Source organism: Ranitomeya imitator, chromosome 5, assembly GCF_032444005.1.
Source record: "Ranitomeya imitator isolate aRanImi1 chromosome 5, aRanImi1.pri, whole genome shotgun sequence".
Lineage (NCBI taxonomy): Eukaryota > Metazoa > Chordata > Amphibia > Anura > Dendrobatidae > Ranitomeya > Ranitomeya imitator.
Window position 1 is genome coordinate 481,061,410 of NC_091286.1, and position 21,443 is coordinate 481,082,852.

Here is a 21,443-nt window from a genome sequence, read left to right on the forward strand (position 1 = left end):
TGCTATTTGTGCTTGTCCTTGCATTCATGCCCATTGGGTTCCACTTTATCCATCATGCTGCTGTTGAGATTCCTGTGTGTGCCAAGTCCTCACTGCCTATGTGCCTCCCTTCTTGTTCCATCAATACCAGGGATCTATATTCACACCCGGACCTGATGCTTAGAGAATCACCATCCACATCCACTGCCCACATTTATACACAAATTTATCAGTTAGCTGCTGAGAATCTAGAAAATGACATGGATGGTGATTTGCATCCATCTAAAGAAGATATGTCACTGGATTTCTTAATTTAAACTGAGGGCCTCCACTCATTGGTGCTGCTCTACTGATTCTAGAACAGTTTTTCTTTTTTTTTTTGTGCCCCCGTGCTGCAAAGTTATGCCCCCTGGGTAATAATGGTGCAAATTTTCCCTTTAACCAACTGGCTGTATGCTGCAAAACTTCTCTGTGGAAGTTAGCTTTTTTCCAGCTTTTTTCTTCATTAGAGAAGAGGCACACCCACAGAGAAGTTCTGTGGTATACGCCCACAGTGGCTACAGGGAACATTTGCACTATTTGCTGGGCATAACTGTGTAACGGAAGGGTGCAAAAGAAATTTAAAAATACAATGAAAAGGTCGCTTTAAGTTTGTATACCCTAAACTAATGTCATGTATGTCAAGTTTCTGAAATTTTGATTATGTAATATCAGTCCATGTTTCCATTTACTAGAAATCCATCGGCATGGGTTTATGTAATTGAGCTTGCAAGTGGGGGGCTTAGCCTGCGCCTACAGCTCTCCAGCCTCTGTCCCTCTTTTTCCGTCTACTGCTGGCCTCTTGTCAGCGACAGAGAGATCACTTTTCTCTGTGATCTGCCTAATCTCACTCAGTCACCGTAGTCCCGGGAGTGGTGCATGTGCTGATAGATGGTCTGGCTCTCGTAATGTTATTTGAACCTGGGAATGACAGCGCCTGTGTACGGGGATGAAGGATTATGTTCAATTTTTGCTTTTCCTCCTTAACAGGTCCTGATACTGTCTGTTCTATTATGCTGTATATATGTTATTATATAATGGTATTGCAATGTGGTTGCATGTACTACCGCCTACTTATCATGGTACTGTTACACGCTTAGTGTATTACCGTATCTTTTAAATACGCATTATGTGTTTTAGTAAAGTATAATGTATTCACACTTGTATTATGGAAAGGGCAGTGCACCTTTTGGCTACTAGATGGGGGACATTTTTAGTGCACACAGTTCCTAAGTAGAACATAAAGTAAGTATACAGTTAATGGTAGAAGGGGCTGCTGCTTGGTAAGCTAGTGATAGTATTAAGACGCCCGAACCGTCCACACGGGCTACAGGCCAAGGACGTTACAGCAGCTACTCAACGTGAAGAGAAGTGAACCTCAGCCATTAACAGCTACAGTACAGATAATAAGCGCGTTAGAACAGTTTGAAGACTCAGAATGTGGCAGCTCATTGTTTGGGCAGACACCCTTAGAACTGGTGCGAAACGGTCAAGGGACCCCATGGAAGCAGTGAGCATGTACAGTAAGGATGTGGTGCAAAGGCAGAAGGCAGAACAGAAGGGCAGTACTCTCTTTCAGTGGCTTTATATTCCAGAGATTATTGTTATTGTTGAAGTTGATTTGGACAGTGTCTCAGTTTCTCCTGGCTCATCTGGAGAGGATCTCCCACAGCAGAAAAGGGAGCTGACAAATGGAGAATTTGTTTCTGTGTGGGGAGGCCAGGACACTGAAGCCCAGGTGTCCTCAGCCATGACTACGGTCCTGGGCCATGACCCTTACACCTGCATGAGATCTTGGGAAGCAGAGCAGATCACAAAGAAAATTATCCTGTCAATCACTGACAGGAGGTCGGCGGCAGGTGGAAAAAGAGGGAGAGAGGCCAGAGAAGAAAGTGCAGACAGGCCCCCTCCACTTGCAAACTCATTTGCATAAATATTCGATAATGAATTTCTAGAAAATGGAGAAATAGTCTTATAATACAAAAGGTATTACACAATCAATATTTCACATACCGTACTTTATCTAGATAATATTAGTTTAGGGTCTAAAAACTTGCTGACGGGTTCACTTTAATTAAAACTTACTTTATATGATTGTATGCAGCAAACTATAGTTTAAAGCATGTGCAAGTGTCCATACAATTAGGAGGCGATTTGTCATGAGGGGGTTTTAAAGTCAGTATTACTTGAGGCTTCAGTGCTATATTTGGAGGAATTTGTCTCCTTGATAAATTCCCATCTCAGTATTCATAGCTGGAAGATAGGCCGCCATGACCATTTCCACATTAAGTAGTTTACTGCTCTATAAAGTCGGATGGCTTTTGGCCTTTTTCTTTAATTAAAATATATCTGTTGTTACTCACCTGTCCTGGCTCCCATGTCTGCCTTTACATCTTTCTTTCCAGCAGCCATCTCCCTCTGTTTTTGTGTACGACAAATTACTTTGATAACCCAGGGCACACCTCTGATGTTATCATTCTCTTTTGGCCTTTTAGGCCATGTGCACACGTACAGTATTTTTCGCGTTTTTTCGCTATAAAAACGTGATAAAAACACGAAAAAAAAACACTTACATATGCCTCCTATTATTTACAATGTATTCCGCATTTTTTGTGCAAGTGTTGCATTTTTTTCCGCGAAAAAATCGCATCGCGGGAAAAGAAGCAACATGTTCATTAAATTTGCGGAATTGCGGTGACTCCGCACACCTAGGAGTGCATTGATCTGCTTACTTTCCGCATGGGGCTGTGCACACCATGCGGGAAGTAAGCAGATTATGTGCGGTTGGTACCCAGGGTGGAGGAAAGGAGACTTTCCTCCACGGACTGGGCACCATATAATTGGTAAAAAAAAAAAGAATTAAAATAAATAATAGTGATATACTCACCCTCGATGTCTTCCCGCCTCTCAGCGGTGCACGCTGCCGGTTCCGTTCCTATAGATGCTCTGTGTGAAGGACCTGCGATGACGTCGCGGTCCTGTGATTGGTCGCGCGACCGCTCATGTGACCGCTCACGTCATCGAAGGTCCTGCGCACACCATCTATAGGAACGGACGCCGCTGAGGACATCGGCTGTCTGCACAGGGTGAGTATAACCATTTTTTAAATTTTTTTTATTATTTTTACCATGATATCCTTTACTATTGATGCTGCTTAGGCAGCATCTATAGTAAAAAGTTGATCACACTTCTCAAACACTGTTTGACAAGTGTGACCAACCTGTCAGTCAGTTTTCCAAGCGATGCTACAGATCGCTTGGAAAACTTTAGCATTCTGCAAGCTAATTACGCTTGCAAAATGCTAAGAAAACCGCAAAAAAAACGCAAAAAAAAATGCGGATTTCTTGCAGAAAATTTCCGGTTTTCTTCAGGAAATTTCTGCAAGAAATCCTGACGTGTGCACATACCCTAAGGGTATGTGCACACGTCAGGATTTTCTAGCAGAAATTTCCTGACAAAAACTGGACATTTTTTCGCATTTTTTTCACGTTTTTGACGTGTTTTTGGTGCGTTTTTTCCCAAATGCATAGAATAGTGGGAAAAACGCAGAAAATCTGCAAAATTAATGAACATGCTGCTTTTTTTACTGCAATGCATTTTTTTTGCAGAAAAAAACGCATCATGTGCACAAAAGTTGCAGAATGCATTCTAAATGATAGGATGCATATGTCTGCAGTTTGTAATGCGTTTTTATCGTGAAAAAAAACGCGAAAAAACCTGAACGTGTGCACATACCCTTAAGGCCGGCTCTATTGTTCCAAGTTTGCTCTACGCATATTCGGCTCCGCTATAACAATATGATTGTCTGAAAGCACTGCTTTACTGCTCCAAGGTGATCTTCACACACTCGGGTCTGCTATACCAAAGTGCCTATCTGCCAACAGAGCTCTACTGGTCAATGTACTCTCTGCACAATCGGCACTGCCAAGGTACCTGACTACATGCACTGGCTCTGCGGCACCAAGTTACCTGTCTGCACATCCAGCTCCAATGTTTCATGCTTTTCCACGTGCTGTACAGCATATCCAGCTCCAATGTTCCATGCTGTTCCATGTGCTGTACAGCATATTCAGCACCAATGCTCCATGCTGATCCACGTGCTGTACTGCATATCTAGCTCCAATGGTCCATGCTGTTCCATGTGCTGTACAGCATATTCAGCTCCAATGTTCCATGCTGTTCCACGTGCTGTACAGCATATTCAGCTCCAATGTTCCATGCTGTTCCACGTGCTGTACAGCATATTCAGCTCCAATGTTCCATGCTGTTCCACATGCTGTACAGCATATTCAGCTCCAATGTTCCATGCTGTTCCACATGCTGTACAGCATATTCAGCTCCAATGTTCCATGCTGTTCCACGTGCTGTACAGCATATTCAGCTCCAATGTTCCATGCTGTTCCACATGCTGTACAGCATATTCAGCTCCAATGTTCCATGCTGATCCACGTGCTGTACAGCATATCTAACTCCAATGTTCCATGCTGTTCCATGTGCTGTACAGCATATCTAGCTCCAATGTTCCATGCTGTTCCACGTGCTGTACAGCATATTCAGCTCCAAAGTTCCATGCTGTTCCATGTGCTGTACAGCATATCCAGCTCCAATGGTCCATGCTGTTCCACGTGCTGTACAGCATATTCAGCTCCAAAGTTCCATGATGTTCCATGTGCTGTACAGCATATCCAGCTCCAATGTTCCATGCTGTTCCATGTGCTGTACAGCATATTGAGCTCCAATGCTCCATGCTGTTCCATGTGCTGTACAGCATATTCAGCTCCAATGCTCCATGCTGTTCCATGTGCTGTACAGCATATTCAGCTCCAATGTTCCATGATGTTCCACATGCTGTACAGCATATTCAGCTCCAATGTTCCATGCTGTTCCACGTGCTGTACAGCATATCCATCTCCAATGTTCCATGCTGTTCCATGTGCTGTACAGCATATTCAGCTCCAATGTTCCATGCTGTTCCACATGCTGTACAGCATATTCAGCTCCAATGATCCATGCTGTTCCACGTGCTGTACAGCATATTCAGCTCCAATGTTCCATGCTGTTCCACATGCTGTACAGCATATTCAGCTCCAATGTTCCATGCTGATCCACGTGCTGTACAGCATATCTAACTCCAATGTTCCATGCTGTTCCATGTGCTGTACAGCATATCTAGCTCCAATGGTCCATGCTGTTCCACGTGCTGTACAGCATATTCAGCTCCAAAGTTCCATGCTGTTCCATGTGCTGTACAGCATATCCAGCTCCAATGGTCCATGCTGTTCCACGTGCTGTACAGCATATTCAGCTCCAAAGTTCCATGATGTTCCATGTGCTGTACAGCATATCCAGCTCCAATGTTCCATGCTGTTCCATGTGCTGTACAGCATATTCAGCTCCAATGTTCCATGCTGTTCCACGTGCTGTTCAGCATATTCAGCTCCAATGCTCCATGCTGATCCATGTTCTGTACAGCATATCTAGCTCCAATGTTCCATGCTGATCCATGTGCTGTGCAGCATATCTAGCTCCAATGTTCCATGCTGTTCCACGTGCTGTACTGCATATTTAACTCCATGTTCCATGCTGTTCCACGTGCTGTACAGCATATTCAGCTCCAATGTTCCATGCTGTTCCACGTGCTGTACAGCATATTTAGCTCCAATGTTCCATGCTGTTTCACGTGCTGTACAGCATATTTAGCTCCAATGTTCCATGCTGTTCCACGTGCTGTACAGCATATTCAGCTCCAATGCTCCGTGCTGTTCCATGTTCTGTACAGCAGCATATCTATCTCCAATGTTCCACATTGTTCAAAATCTGAGGCTGGTGAAGCTGATTCATTTGTTGAGCTGTAATATTAAGAAATTGTAGTCAGGAGTTGTATTACAAAGTACAGTAGTTAATAATTGGAGATACACTTTACTACACTACAAAATAAAAATGGGGACACTTGTGAATGTGTGTTAAACCCACCTGTTATGGGCTGACATGGTGAGATCAAATCCCTAAGCCATAGGTCTGGGTGAGCCGCATGAATTGAAGGCTTTGAATCAACGGAACTGGACTTGCTGAACAGCATGTGGAACAGCAAGGACCAGTAGAGCTGAATATGTAGGAGGGCAATTGGTTCAGTGAATCTCGAAGTACTAGATGCAGCAGAGCCAAATGTGCGAACAGAATATATATGTAGGCATCCTGCTACCTTGTTGTAGGAGAATGGTTAGACACAGGAACAGCAGTGCTTTGAATGTGAACCGCATCAAGAATGGCTGACACAAATTAGTAATCAGGATACTTGACACAGCAGAGTTAAGGGTGTGACATCATCAGGCATGGCAGAGAAGAGTTGGTTATCAGTAAGGATAAGCGAACGTGCTAGATGATACTCGATTATCACAGTGCTTGGATGTGCTCATTACTATGCGAGAAATAGGCGATGCTCAATGTGAAACTCAAAGCCCTGCATCTTTGGCACCTGTTAAGAAGTCAGTAAGCATACAGGGATTGCCTGTGAGTTATTGTAATACCGTAGCCATCTTGGTTGTGGCATTACTGTGATTGGCTGGCATTATCAGGGATTATAAAAACATAAATGCTGCTCGACTCGGCATTCTGATGCCATTGCACTGCTCTGTGACACTTCGTATTGGAGAGAAAGAGTGCTTGTCTGGGCCTATGTGCACAGTTTAACGAATCCGAGACCTGTAGTGTTGATACTGATGCTGAAGCTGAGCCATCTAATCATTTGTATCACATACAATCTACATTTAGCCTAGGGAGGAAGAGAGAGTCAAAGGAGCAGGGAGAGTGACAGAATGCAATCTGTAAACAGGGATTAGTCCTGTGCAGTCCATTGGCAAATAGAGTTGTGCTCAAAAGTTTACATACCCCAGGAGAATTTTTGCTTTCTGGGCCTTTTTTTTTTAGAGAATACGAATAACACCAAAACTTTTTCTCCACTCATGGTTAGTGGTTGGGTGAAGCCATTTATTGTCAAACTATTGTGTTTTCTCTTTTTAAATCATAATGGCAACCCAAAACATCCAAATGACCCTGATCAAAAGTTCACATACCCCATTTCTTAATACCATGTATTGCCCCCTCTAACATCAATGACAGCTTGAAGTCTTTTGTTATAGTTGTGGATGAGGTTCTTTATTTTCTCAAATGGTAAAGCTGCCCTATCTTTTTGGCAAAAAATCCTCCAGTTCTTGTAAATTCCTGGGCTTGAGATCTCCCCAGAGTGGCTCAATGATATTGAGATCAGGAGAATGAGATGGCCACTCCAGAACCTTCAATTTGTTCTGCTGTAGCCAATGACTGGTCGACTTGACATTGTGTTTTGGATCGTTGTCATGTTGGAACATCCAAGTACTTCCCATGCGCCACTTCCGGGCTGATGACTGCAAATTTGCCTCCAGTATTTGCTGATAACATGCTGCATTCATCTTTCCTTCAACTTTGACCAAGTTTCCTGTGCCTTTGTAGTTCACATATCCCCAAAACATCAGCGATCTACTTTCAGGCTTTACAGTAGGAATGGTGTACATTTCATCATAGGCCTTGTTGACCTCTCTCCAAATGTAACATTTATGGTTGTGGCCAAAAAGTTAAATTTTTCATCTCATCACTCCAAATTACCTTGTTCCAAAAGTTATGAAGCTTGTCTCTGTGCTGTTTTGCTTATTATAGGCAAGATACTTTGTGGCATTTGAGCAGTAATAGCTTTCTCCTGGCGACTTGACCATGCAGCCCATTTTTCTCGAACTGCCTCCTTATTGTGCATCTTGAAACAGCCACACAGCTAGTTTTCAGAGAGTCCAGTATTTCAGCTGATGTTATTTGTGGGTTTTTCTTTGCATCCCAAACAATTTTCTTGGCAGTTTTGGACGACATTTTTGTTGGTCTACCTGACCATGGTTTTGTTTTTACAGAACCCCTTATTTTCCATTTGTTAATCACAGTTTGATCACTGCTGACCGGCATTATTAATTTCTTGGATATCTTTTTGTGTCCCTTTCCTGTTTTATACAGCTCAACTACCTTTTCCTGTAGATCCGTTGACAATTCTTTTGCTTTCCCCATGTCTCACAATCCAGAAACTTCAGTGGCTGGATGAAAGATGAAAGAGTCTGTCTGGATCCCAGAAGCTCACTCAGCTTTTATGCACACACTGATTACAAGTAAACATGTCACAGGTAAGGGTGTTACCTTTAGTAGCCATTCAAACCCATTTGTGTCAACTTCTGTGCATGTTATCAGGCCAATATCATCAGGTTATGTGAACTTTTGATCAGGGTCATTTGGATGTTTTGGGTTGTTACTATGATTTCAAAAGAGAAAACACACTAGTTTGACAATAAATGGCTTCACCCAACCACAAACCATGAGTGGAGAAAAAGTTTTGTTGTTATCATTCATATTCTCTGAAAAAAGGCCAAGAAAGTAAAAATTCTGCCAAGGTTTTGAGCATGGGGGTGAGGGGGATCACTCGGACTATCCTGCTCCATTTGTGGCCCCAGTGTTATGAGGTAACATGACCCAAATACTTTGCACTTTAGCGTTTATCTTTATACAATAAGGGTACGGCACTTATCTTGCATACCAGTCATCAGTGGGCCACTGTCTTATAGTAGTTTCCATTCTTTTCACTACCCATATTTGCATCATGTGTTATTTATACTCTGGGATTTATTTGATTGATCAATGTCATTTTTGTATTTGATAGCTGAGTATGTGATTTTTGACATAATATTGTTTACTGATAGTATATCTGTAAAATTCTTATTCTATTGTTTAGGACAGCACTGGAGTTCCCCCTACAGGGTACAGTTTGTGTTCATTTGTCTGAAGCCTTTCTACTTTACTTATATGTTGATAATAAAGCTTTCAAGTTTTAAGTATAGTTTGGATCTCTTCTACTGACCAGTATATTTCGCTGGTCTTGGTTGCATCAGGGGCTAGTAGTCTCACAACCTTTGTCCTGTCTCTCCTACATGGATGGGCTGAGGATGAAAATGAGGAGGAAGAGAGGGAGCAGGAGATGGAGAGTGGTCATCATGGTGGAGACAGGGAAGTGTTGGTTGTAAGGAGCTTGGCACATATGGCCGACTTTATGTATCGATGCCTTTCCTGTGACCCTTGATTTACAGTAATCCTGGCCAAAAACGAATACTGATTTTTCACCCTGCTAGACCCCATGCTACAAGGTTTTTTTTTTTTTTGCATTAACGACTTGTCATCTGAAGAACTTGGTGGGACAATTTATTTATTTTTGTAACATAGAGGCATTGATTTCCACAGTGCTTTACAGACCCCATCATCACTATCCCACTGGGACTCAATCTAAATTCCCTCTCAGTATTTCATACAAACTCCTTGCAGGTGTTCATGTTGTCCTTGGTGGGATTTGAACCCAGGGCTCCAGTGGTGCAGAGCAACAGTGCTGTCCACTGAACTGCCAAAACCGTGTATTAATTGTCACTTTTTGGCTCACATTACTGGACCCCAATAATCAGCTCAATTCTAAATGTAAGCTGAGGTAAATTTTGATGGAATTATTTATTCCCTTGACCTAGGTAGTGACTTCCCTGCCCTGATAACGGCTCTGGGGTACGCCATATATCTTGACAACTTTCTCAGGATTAAAAATTGTCCATGCAGATAAAATTGAAAACTGTTTCTCTAAGTTTATGACGTATATAAAAATGTAATCAAATTTGGTTCAAAAACAAATTGTTACGACAGTGCGAGACTTCTCAGACTGTCACTATAGCAACTCCATCGTATTTCACATACATCATACACTCCTTTCTCCAGGCAACACAGTGATGTGCCTCTGGTCTAGATGTAGCTATTATGATTAGCATGTACGAGGTGTGCTTGACATTTCTAGCAAGCCAGGTGCAGCTATATATGTCAGCTATACATGGGACTTGGAGGTATGATTTCACTAAAAGCATCGGAAAGACAGCTGATAAGATTTATGGCCGCAGAGACTGTAAAAAGACTTGACTGCTGAGATGATGGAAAACAAAGGAGCCCAATATACATAATAACAGAATTACATTTCCCCATCCTATAATTATACAGTTTGCATTTGCACAGAAAAGTTGAGTAGATGCAGCCATACTTTGTGACCCTGATATTCTACCGTCCTTATTAAGAAATCTTTTAAATATCTTTAAAGGGTGAAGCTATCCCCTATTCACAGGACAGGGGTTACTTTTCCAATTGCTAGGAACCTAAACTTATCCGGAAACCTAGTGTTCAGAGCCCTGTGTGAATGGAGCAATGGTGGATCACATGCAACTTCTCTTCTTTCAATATTTATAGGACCACCAGGGTAGTTGAGAGCAGTGTAACTGGCCTTCTCCTCTTGGATAGGGGATAAGTTTCAAGTCGATTCAACGCTTTTAAAGAAAGTTTGTTAGCCAAAACTGACATAGAGCCTATATAAAAATTGCACCTTTTGAGCTCATGCAGGTGTTCGTGCAAATCGCTCCAAGCACGGACCATTAGTGAAAATAGAAAAAATTGATTCATGAGTAAGACTGCCTAGTGCAATCGAAACGCGTCAACTGGGTCATGTGGACCATGTACATTTTTCTTTTGTATGCACTATATTTTCTTATGAAAAATAAAAAGAAAAAGGAAAATCCAGTCCTGTTGAGCCGGACTCCAGTTTTTTCTATTTTCCTTTGATGTGAGGCCAGGGGGCGAGGCCGGTGTCTGAGCCCCAAGTAGTTGAGCATAGAGCAACTGGGTGAGCTGGAATTAAGTTTTTATAATGGACCATTAATGCATGAGCTGGCCGTGGCTCTCCTGACCCGAGCATGACAGCATCATATAAAGATATGAAGCTTCTGGAGTGCAGTGGTCAGTATGTGCATTGTGGTACAAGCACGGACCGATATGAAACCATGTCTGCATGAGCCTGTAGTGTCCATTCTGCAGCAAATGAAAGTTTAATGATATGTGTTAATTAGGGTTCTCGGAGCACCCACACTGTGGTTAATTGCATTCCTCGGCCCACTGATTTTGCATGTCCGCACAGCATTGGCCGACCTAGAGAAAGCATTGTCTGTAGAGAAGTCTCAGGCAAGCCAGTTAAGTCAGTCATCAGTGAGGGAGGCATTGGGCAGAACGATGACCTGATCCTCTTGGCTACAACTAAGGATGCTCTGAGCACCATAATTAGCGTATCTAATTAATGAAAGAAGGATTTGAGCAATAAAAGTGTGATTATTATAGGGCCTGTATCCCTTTCAAGGCTATGTGCTTAGTTTATGCAGTCAGATTGGGATGACAGACTCCCTTTAAGAGAATCTGCTGTCAGAATCAAACCTATTTTTCGATACAGCTTTCTATATCACATTTTTATACATTTGAGTTGCTTTATTTTCAATTTTTCAATGTAAAGTTTTCATACTGGAGATAAGCTATGTGGCATAATGCAAAAATGTACACCCCGTAGCAAACTTCTACATGGGCCACCCCTTTCAAATAGGATTCCTCCTTACAGCCAGATACCACCATTCAGATTTTTATGGCCTAGTAATATGAGGTTTTATGATTTGTAATGGGAGAGGAGACTGCATGCCAAAGTCTCTGTGATGGAGATACCCAATTTACCAGAGATGGCTCTCTGAGGGGGAGAGACCTAATTGGACTGTGAGGAGAGCATACAGAAGGGGCTACAGACATTGACAATGCAGTGGATATAAAACGTCTGCACACCCCTGTTATAATGACAGGTTTTTGTTATATAAAAAACAGATTTATTTCAGAACGTTTTACACCTTTATGTACATTGAGAAACAAACTGAAATCATTGTGAAGGAGAAAAAAATAATGAAACTAAAATGATGTGGTTGAATTAGTGTGAACACCCTCTTATTATTTGGGATGTGGAATTTCTCGTTATATCTTCCATATTCCTCCTATGTCTGTAGATAGGGTAGCGAGGCAGGAAAATCTACTTACAAAGAAAAACATCCAAGTCCAACTATACCAACTATATTTTGCTAAATTCAATATCAAGTATGCCAAAAGCGTGCGGGAAAATGTGCCATGGTCTGATGAGACTAAGGTTTTGGCACAAAGCCAACATTGTGTGTCACCAACAGAACATGGCCGAGGCAGCATTATGTTTTGGGACTATTTTGGAAAGCTAGAGCTGAGGCTTTAGTCAAGGCGGAAAGAAATATGAAATACGAATGGTTCCAAATATCAGTCAATTTTGCAACAAAACATTCAGGCATTTGCTAAAAAGCTAAAGATGATGAGGAATTTCACCTTCCAATAATGACCTCAATTATACCTGCAAATCAGCGAAAGAATGGCTGTGCCAGAAGAAGATCACATATTTGGAATGGCCCAGCCAAGATTCAATTGAAAGTCTGTGGGTAGTCCTGAAGAAGGTGCTGTCCACAGGAGATGGCCTCACAAGATGTGCCTGATGAGAGATTCCTACACCAAAAGACTGAATGGTCTCATCATTTCAAAGGGTTCATCACAAAGTATTAGTTTAAGGGTGTGCATATTTATTCAATTATTTTAGTTTTCTATTTTTATTTTCTAGCATGTGTGTAGACTTTTTGTATCCACTGTAGCGCTTCCATAAATGAACATATAAGTAAAATTCAACCATAAAAATGAAAGTGGCTTAATACAGTTACATTAATTTCTATGGTGGCCTGTTACCTACAATACATGTCCATTTATGGGAGCACCGTATCACCTGATTTTATCTCCCCTTTGGGATTGTGTACCATTGGAGCTCTTCATGGAGGAGACCCCCTCAGCATGTAAAGTGGGCTGCACCTGGACGAAACGCATGTGCTCTCTCTAAATGAAACATGGAGTTGTGCCCTGGTTTGCACAACTGAGCCAGAGAGTCCTCCTTTATACTGTGATACTATCATTACAAACCAAATTACTTCGGTCAGATCGCACTGTATTTCTTCCCTTCCTGCCTTTTAGGGGAGATCACCTCCATTTGTAGGATTTCAATAAGAGGAAACTGCTCATGATACAGAAAAAGCCCATAAAAGCCAATGAATCATTCTAGAGAGGAGGGGGGGAACGTATTTTGTCCAGGTGGCTATCGCTCAAGCTAGCTGAGTACCTTAATTATAATAATAATAATTTTGTTTCTATAGTGCCAACATATTCCACAGCACTTTACATTTTAGAGGGGACTTGTACAGCCAATAAAAGACATTACAGCGTAACAATAATTACATAAATCAACAGATACCAAGAGGAGTAAGGGCCCGGCTTGCAAGCTTACAATCTACCTTTCTAAGTAATGATATCAATATACTGTAATTAAAAATAAACATAAACAGGAAATTAAATAGAAAATTGTAGAAAAAAATATTAAATAAAATGACTTTAAGACAAATATTACTCATCTTTTTCAATCCTTTACTATTCCAGCGCTGCTTCTCCGGTGGTGTATTCCAGTCTTGCACATATGACATCATGTCTATTACTGAAATGACTAAACATTGCTGTCCTTTTAAATTATGCTGGCATGGATGGCACTCAGGCTTGGACTGGCCCACAGGAGAACAGGAGAATCCTCCGGTGGACCCCTGTGTAGGAGTGGGCCATCACCCTCTTCTATGAGCAGTACTCGCCACTATATACTTGAATCACTTTGTACATACTGTACATAGGCAGCATTTTTTCATGTAACTATCTACTATCAGTTCATTGTTATATACATTTGTGGTTGATGATAATGTCACATTTGTATGTAGCTGAAAAGTGGGGCCCTGGATTTGGTTATTGGTGGGCCCTTGGCTTTCCAGTCCAACATTGATCACTGTATTCAATGACTCCATTAAATGTGCTAGTGAATTGCCCCCTTGAGCCATGCGATTGCCCTGATTATGACCTAATGTGCCACCTCGGGAGTGCTTCTGTATAGCAGCTGAACGTTCCTATAAAAACCTTATTGCAGCAAAATAGCACTAGATGTCTGACGCCTTTACGCTCGTATAGAAGTGTACGCGACACAAATACATGTCTGCATTGTTATCTATTCACGGCGATAACATTTTCAAATCCTTTTATGCCCAACACTCCTTGACAAAAATGGTGAATAAATACATGTAGGGTGAATGTATTATCTGCCTGCCCGCTGCGCTGGAGAACATTGAGTTCTCTCCAGCCTCCGAGCTGGCCATACGTATACTAATAGAATGAATAGCTGCCATAGCTCAGCATCCCGCTTGAGTGCACTCTTGCAGTTTCCATATTTCACAATTATTTTAACCAAACAGTGCGAAAATATTTACATGAATGTGTTGTGTTTAGCTAGAGATAATTTTCCTATAAATGCTGAGGCTGGGCTTTAATCTGTGAAACCTTTAACATTCACAGCTCATTGTGGCTTAGGAGGTAATTACAGGACTTCATTGTTTTTGGAATATAAGGTGGCTCACAGAAAAGCCTTTGATCCTTTGTAATCTTTCTTGAGAAAATGTTTGAACCATTCTTTGCCTCGTTATAGTCTATTTCCCATATAATGGCAATATTTAGTAGTTTACCTTTTCACACATGGTGTGTTAGATGAGTAATGCATTGTGTACAAGAGGACGATTATGCGCTGTTTTCTGACCTCTGCGTAAACTACTGGAACATCTGCATTGTGTCCTAGTGGGATACATGTATACCTTCAGTTATTGTGCATCCCACTGTATACAAATATATACTGTTCTGGAGTGTACACATAGAAGGACATACTGTTACCCTAGATTCTGTCTGCAACCATTCTACATTATTAGAAAAGCTAATAAGCTATATTTAGAAAAGAAGCTATTATTTTAAATCAGGTTTTTAAGTTAAATGCATTAAAAATAGCTGTATTCTTTTTTCCATATTTTCCATATATGGTATGTTAGTAATCTTGCAATTTTCACCTTGGCCACTGGTGCTTTTTTAGGCTTTTTAGACTCTACATTCCTGTCTTTTTAGGAAAAGTTTTCAGCAGGCCCTTATCAGCAGAGGTAAAATGACAATGATAGTTAACACCTCTATACACAGTTGAAAACACAGGATTCACCAATCACACTGATGATACAGTGGGGGAAAAAGTTTTTAGTCAGCCATCAATTGTGCAAGTTCTCCCACTTAAAAAGATGACAAAGATCTGTAATTGACATCATAGGTAGACCACAACTATGAGAGTCAAAATGAGAAAAGAAATCCAGAAAATCACCTTGTCTGATTTGGTAAGATATATTTTGCAAATTAGGGTGGAAAAGTATTTGGTCATTATCAAAAGTTCATCTTAATGTTTTGTTATATATCCTTTGTTGGCAATGACAGAGATCAACCGTTTTCTGTAAGTCTTCACAAGGTTGGCACACACTGTTGATGGTATGTTGGCCCATTCCTCCATGCAGATCTCCTCTGGACCTCTGGAGCAGTGATATGCTGGGCAAAATGGACTTTTCAACTCCCTCCAAAGGTTTTCTATGGGGTTGAGATTTGGAGACTGACTAGGCCACTCCAGGACCGTCATATGCTTCTTACGAAGCCACTCCTTTGTTGCCCTGGCGGTGTGCTTGGGATCATTATCATGCAGAAAGACCCATCCACGTTTCATCTTCAATGCCCTTGCTGATGGAAGGAGGTTTGCACTCAAAATCTCACAATACATGGCCCCATTCATTCTTTCATGTACACGGATCAGCCGTCCTGGTCCCTTTTTATGGTGTTCTTTGGATGCAACTCAGAATCCTGTCTCCTCCAACCACGACAAATTTTTTGTTTTTACCAAACAGTTCTACTTTGATTTCATCAGACCATAAGACATTCTCCCAATACACTCCTGGATAATCCAAATGCTCTCTAGCAAACTTAAGACAGGCCCGGACACGTACTGGCTTAAGTAGGGGGACATGCCTGGCACTGCAGGATCTGAGTCCCTGGCGGCATAGTGTGTCACTGAGGGCAGCCTTTGTTATGGTGGTCCCAGCTTTATGCAGGTCATTCACTAGGTCCCTCTGTGTGGCTCTGGGATTTTTGCTCACCGTTCTTGTGATCATTTTGACCCCACGGGGTGAGATCTTGTGTGAAGCCCCAGATCGAGGGAGATTATCAGTTTTCTTGTATGTCTTCCATTTCCTTATTATTGCTCCCACAGTTGATTTCATCACACCAAGCTGCTTGCCTATTGCAGATTTATTATTCCCAGCCTCTTGCAGGGCTACAATTTTGTTTCTGGTGTCCTCCAACAGCTCTTTGGCTGTCATCATAGCGGAGTTTGGAGTGTGACTGTTTCAGGTTGTGGACAAGTCTTTTATACTGATAACAAGTTCAAACAGGTGCCATTACTACAGGTAATAAGTGGAGAACAGAAGAGCCTCTTAAAGAAGAAGTTACAGGTCTGTGAGAGACAGAAATCTTGCATGTTTTTATATTATATATTTTATATTTTTCTTGCCAAATCAGACAAGGTGATTTTCTGGATTTGTTTTCTAATTTTGACTCTCAGGGTATGTGCACACATCAGGATTTCTTGCAGAAATTTCCTGAAGAAAACCGGAAATTTCTGCAAGAAATCCGCATTTTTTTTTTTGCGTTTTTGTCCTGTTTTTTTTGCGTTTTTTTACACTTGTCAAACATAGTGTTTGACAAATGTGAATGTGAACAACTTTTTACTATTGATGCTGCCTATGCAGCATCAATAGTAAAAGATAGAATGTTTAAAAATAATAAAAAAATAAAAAAAATGGTTATACTCACCTGCAGACAGCCGATCTCCTCAGCGGCATCCGTTCCTATAGATGACGTCGCGGTCACATGAGCGGTCACATGAGCGGTCACGCGACCAATCACAAGACGGCGACGTCATCGCAGGTCCTTCACACACACCATCTATAGGAATGGAAGCGGCAGCATTCACTGCTATTTTTTATTTTAATTCTTTTTTTTTACCAATTATATGGTGCCCAGTCCGTGGAGGAGAGTCTCCTCTCCTCCACCCTGGGTACCAACCGCACATAATCTGCTTACTTCCCGCATGGTGTGCACAGTCCCATGCGGAAAGTAAGCAGATCAATGCATTCCTAGGTGTGCAGAATCCCCACAATTCCGCAAATTTAATGAATATGTTGCTTTTTTTCCGCAATGCGATTTTTTCGCGAAAAAAAAATGCAACATTTGCTCAAGAAATGCGGAATACACTGTAAATAATAGGAGGCATATGTAAGCTTTTTTTGCGTTCTTTTTCGCGTTTTTATCACGTTTTATAGCAAAAAAACGTGAAAAAAACGCGAAAAATACTGAGTGTGTGCACATGGCCTCATAGTTGTGGTCTGCCTATCATGTCAATTACAGGCCTCTCTCATCTTTTAAGTGGGAGAATGTGCATAATTTGTGGCTGACTTAATACTTTTTTCCCACTGTAGCTTCTTTTTAAGGGTACAATCAGACTGATGTATTAGTCGTGTGATGATTGCATTGCAATCCTCAGACTGGCCGTCAGCTCTCCTGACCTGAGCGTGACAGCTGCATAGAAAGACATGCTGTCATGCTCAGGTCAGGAGAGGGATGTAATTCTCGAGTGACTAGTACAGCAGTCTGACTGCACCCTAAGGAGGATCTTTCACCATGGTTTACTGATCTGTTTAAGGCCAACATTATACGAAGGTAGATCAAAGAACAAAGTAGATTCATAGTTATGAGTGTGCAGTTACAATAAGGGAAGCATCCCTCGATCCCTTTCACCTGTGACTGGTAGATGCCTTATAGCTATATGTACATGTGTAGCCAAGCAATTACTGGTGATGATGATGGGAGAAGGAAGTTGAGTGCTCCACTCGTGAATTCACTGGATTCATAGTTCAACTGTATTTTTTGATCGCTGTTATTAGTTAAAGAAGCTCTCCTCCCATCAAAGTTTTTATCCTCTTAATATATTGCAGATATTAAATAGCATAATGTACGTACAATTGCTCATTTTGCCTTTCTACCAATAAAATTATTCTCTTTTCCATTATGACATCACATGAATAAAATCTGACTAGCTAAATCCTTCTAAGCTTTATGTAGAAACTGGATATCTATTTTCCCTGCATGAGTCATCAGTCACTACAAAAGTTCCTGGCAGTGGGAGGAGCGGACTAGCTGGGTCAGGAGTTGAAGAGGAGAATGATTTTTGCAGGTAAAAGACACTTCCTGTTTTTACATAGAACAGAGAAGCATTAGCTGGGTAGAAAGGCAAAATGAGCAATGTAAGTACACAGTGTTATATAATATGATTGCAATATATTAAGAGGATAAAAACTTTGGTGAATGTGCTTCTTTAACATTGTTTTGTGCTGTTTAGTGTAGTAGTGCACTAGACCATATTAAGCTGCCCTTCTACAAAATACATAATATGGTGACACATACATTATTAAATAGGTATGACATTGAGTCACTTCTCATGGACAAGCCATAAATAGGTATAGTTGAGAACTCCGAGGTTAATAGACAGGAGGATATGTCATAAACAGAAAGAGGAGACAAAGCCGTAGTCAGGTAGCGGTCTGAGGTCAAAATACCTGAAGGATAGAGGATCAGAGCAAAGAGGTTAAACAGATGGATGGCCATGTCAGGATTCGAACCCAGCAGCTCTTCTGCACTATGCAGCAGCTCTACCCTCTGAGCTATTCAGCTCGCTGGACAGTTCCTTGCTAAATCAGATACTAGTACCTGTGTTCCTGATGTCTCCAACCTGAGTTCCTAGTGTCTGCACCTCAAGTTCCTGATTGGCTCACCCTGTAATCTCCTGATTGAGCACCCTACTTAAGCCTGGCATTGCACTTCCTTCGTTGCAATGTTATTGTGCTCCAGCCTTTAGTCTAGCTTCTTCCCACCTGCTGCTTATCCTCAAGATCCTACTGCTGCTCCATGTACGGACCTCTCCTATATCCTGACTACGTTGCCTGCTTATCCTCCCACTCTACTGCTGTTTCGTGTACCGATCTCTGGCTATACCCTGACTACAATTCCTGCTTATCCTCAAGATCCTACTGCTGCTCCGTGTACCAACCTTTGGCTATATCCTGACTAAGCGACCTGCTGGTGCTGCCCCTAGTGGTTGCATTATCACTACTCCTACGCTATGGCTACCAGGGACTGCCAGTTCAGTTAAATAGCTGATCAATCAGGGGAACCACGAGCCCCTGATAAGAGCTCAGCACCTTCCAGTCTCAGATTGGACGGCTGAGCGTCAATAAAAACACAGCTCAGCACGCCCCTGCACCAGACTGGACAACTGTGCTTCAAAAAGATCATGTAGATTGAAACGTTGCCACAGGGGTAGAATAAGGGAACTGCAATTTTTCACCAACATGTGAGACGCCGTCTTCATTTTCTATTTGAATGTTCGGATGTTTTCCGACAAGGAATCTCTGGAATTGACATGTGCCTCTCTTGTGGGTAATAGTTAACCATTTATTTGCTATGAGGTGCTGTGAATTGTTTATTCTTTGGACAACTGAGCTGTCAATCACTGCACAGAGAGTGCAGCACTGAGAAGTGGAATCGTTACAGTATCGCCTCTTCTAGGGGGAGGCTACCAGACTGCCAGGTTTCCCAAGACACTTCACATGAATAGCACTGACAAACCACTTGGCCTTCACATCTCAAGCTGTGACCCAGGATCTCTCCTCTGATATTCCATCCAGTGGATGTTGAACCACAACTCTATGCACCTCATATTCTAAACTGCCATATTCTTAGCTGCCAGTAACAGCAAACGGAGATGGGGACAAGGGCGACAAAGGGTTAAACTCCTTCAACAAGGATTTACAAAGGCCGTTAGGGATGCGGAGAGATGGAGGAAGCTTCAACCTAAATGCCAATGGATAAACCACTTCCAGAATTTCACAGAGACTAATGAACTTTGGACCAAACTTTGCCTATGGTACCTTAAGTCTGATGTTTCTGAATTTCAGCCAAGCCCTATCCCCAACCTTAAAAACAGAACACACCGAACGTCTTCTCTCAGTCTTCCGTTCCTGGCAAATCTGAGTGGTCTCAATACTCTTTTGAACCTCCATCCAAACATCTCCAAGTCTATGCACAGCGAGTTCCTCCACAGGACATTCAAAACTAATCCTAGAAAACTTACCAAAATGGTAATAAAAACCATAATTACAGAAAAACAGTGAGGTTCCCGTAGGCTAATTTACCCTATTGTTAAAGGCAAACTCAGAGAGCGGGAAAAACAAATACCAGTACTCCTGCTGAGCTGTAAAAATGCACCTTAAAACTTGTTCCGAAGATTGATTTGTCCTCTAAGTCTGGTTGTTGGTTTCAGGGTAGTAGGCAGAGGAAAAGGACAAGTCAATGCCCAATTTACAAAAAAGCTCTCAAGAATTTAGAGACAAATTCCACTCCCTATTTGACACAATGTTGAGAGGGACCCCATGTAACCCTACAATATAAGAAATAAACAACCTGGAGAATGTCTTTGCATTTGTTAGTTCTGATAAAGGAACAAAATGAGCTTGTTTGCTGAATCGATCAACTACCACCAAAATAGAAGTTTCCCCACCAGACAGGAGCAAATCCATAATGAAATTCTTGGACAGATGAGTCCATGGTCTTTCTAGAATTGGCAATGGAGCCAATTCTCTGGCCAACTGGCTATGACTGACTTTATCGCGTGTGCAGACTTCACAAGCAGATACAAATTCTTTAGTATCATTATGCATGAACAGCAAGCAAAAATATCTAGCAATGGCTTCTAATGTAGCAGTAACCCCAGGATGACCACTCAAGATGGAATCATGAAACTCCTGTAATAGATACAATCTTAGGTATACAGACACAAATAATTTGTATTCTGGAGCAGCGGGATGAGCCAATGACTAGACTGTATGGAACTCCTCTTCCAACTTTGAGGCTCCCAAAGAAACCATAATACCAGGGGAAGAATGGAGGATGCAGGTTTTGGAGGAGAAACTGAATCTAGACTGCTTGATAACACGTCAGCTTTCACATTCTTAGAGTCCAGTCTGATTGTGATAAAGAAATTGGGGTCTGTATAGGTCTGATATTGATTGGACGTACATCTTCAATTTCAGGACTAATCTGGAAAGAATATGCATATTTTTTTCATACCTGTGACACCTGCCTATAGGCCCCAAATCAATAGTGGCCAGATATATGACACCAGCCATGTTTTCTATCTATGGAATGGTAAAATCCCTATAAAAAATATGGCGGCTGTGTCAAACTTCTGCGATCATTAGGAGTGAAGATATTGCTAAGGTGCTGATAAAAGAGCAAGGTGAATTATGATCTGTGTTCATGTAGAGAGATACATATCAGTGTATGCATGATCCCATTCACTGGATGTTTCCAATTGAAGTACTCTCATTTGCTAAGCCGAATCATCTCTGTGATCAACG

The 21,443-nt window shown here is 41.6% G+C and overlaps 1 protein-coding gene across 1 annotated transcript in view; it reads left to right on the forward strand.

Moving 5' to 3' along the window:
* The window catches only part of WDR49 (WD repeat domain 49), a 279,492-nt gene that overhangs the window by 19,052 nt on the left and 238,997 nt on the right, over positions 1-21,443 (forward strand). The gene's annotated exons all lie outside the window — the stretch shown is intronic.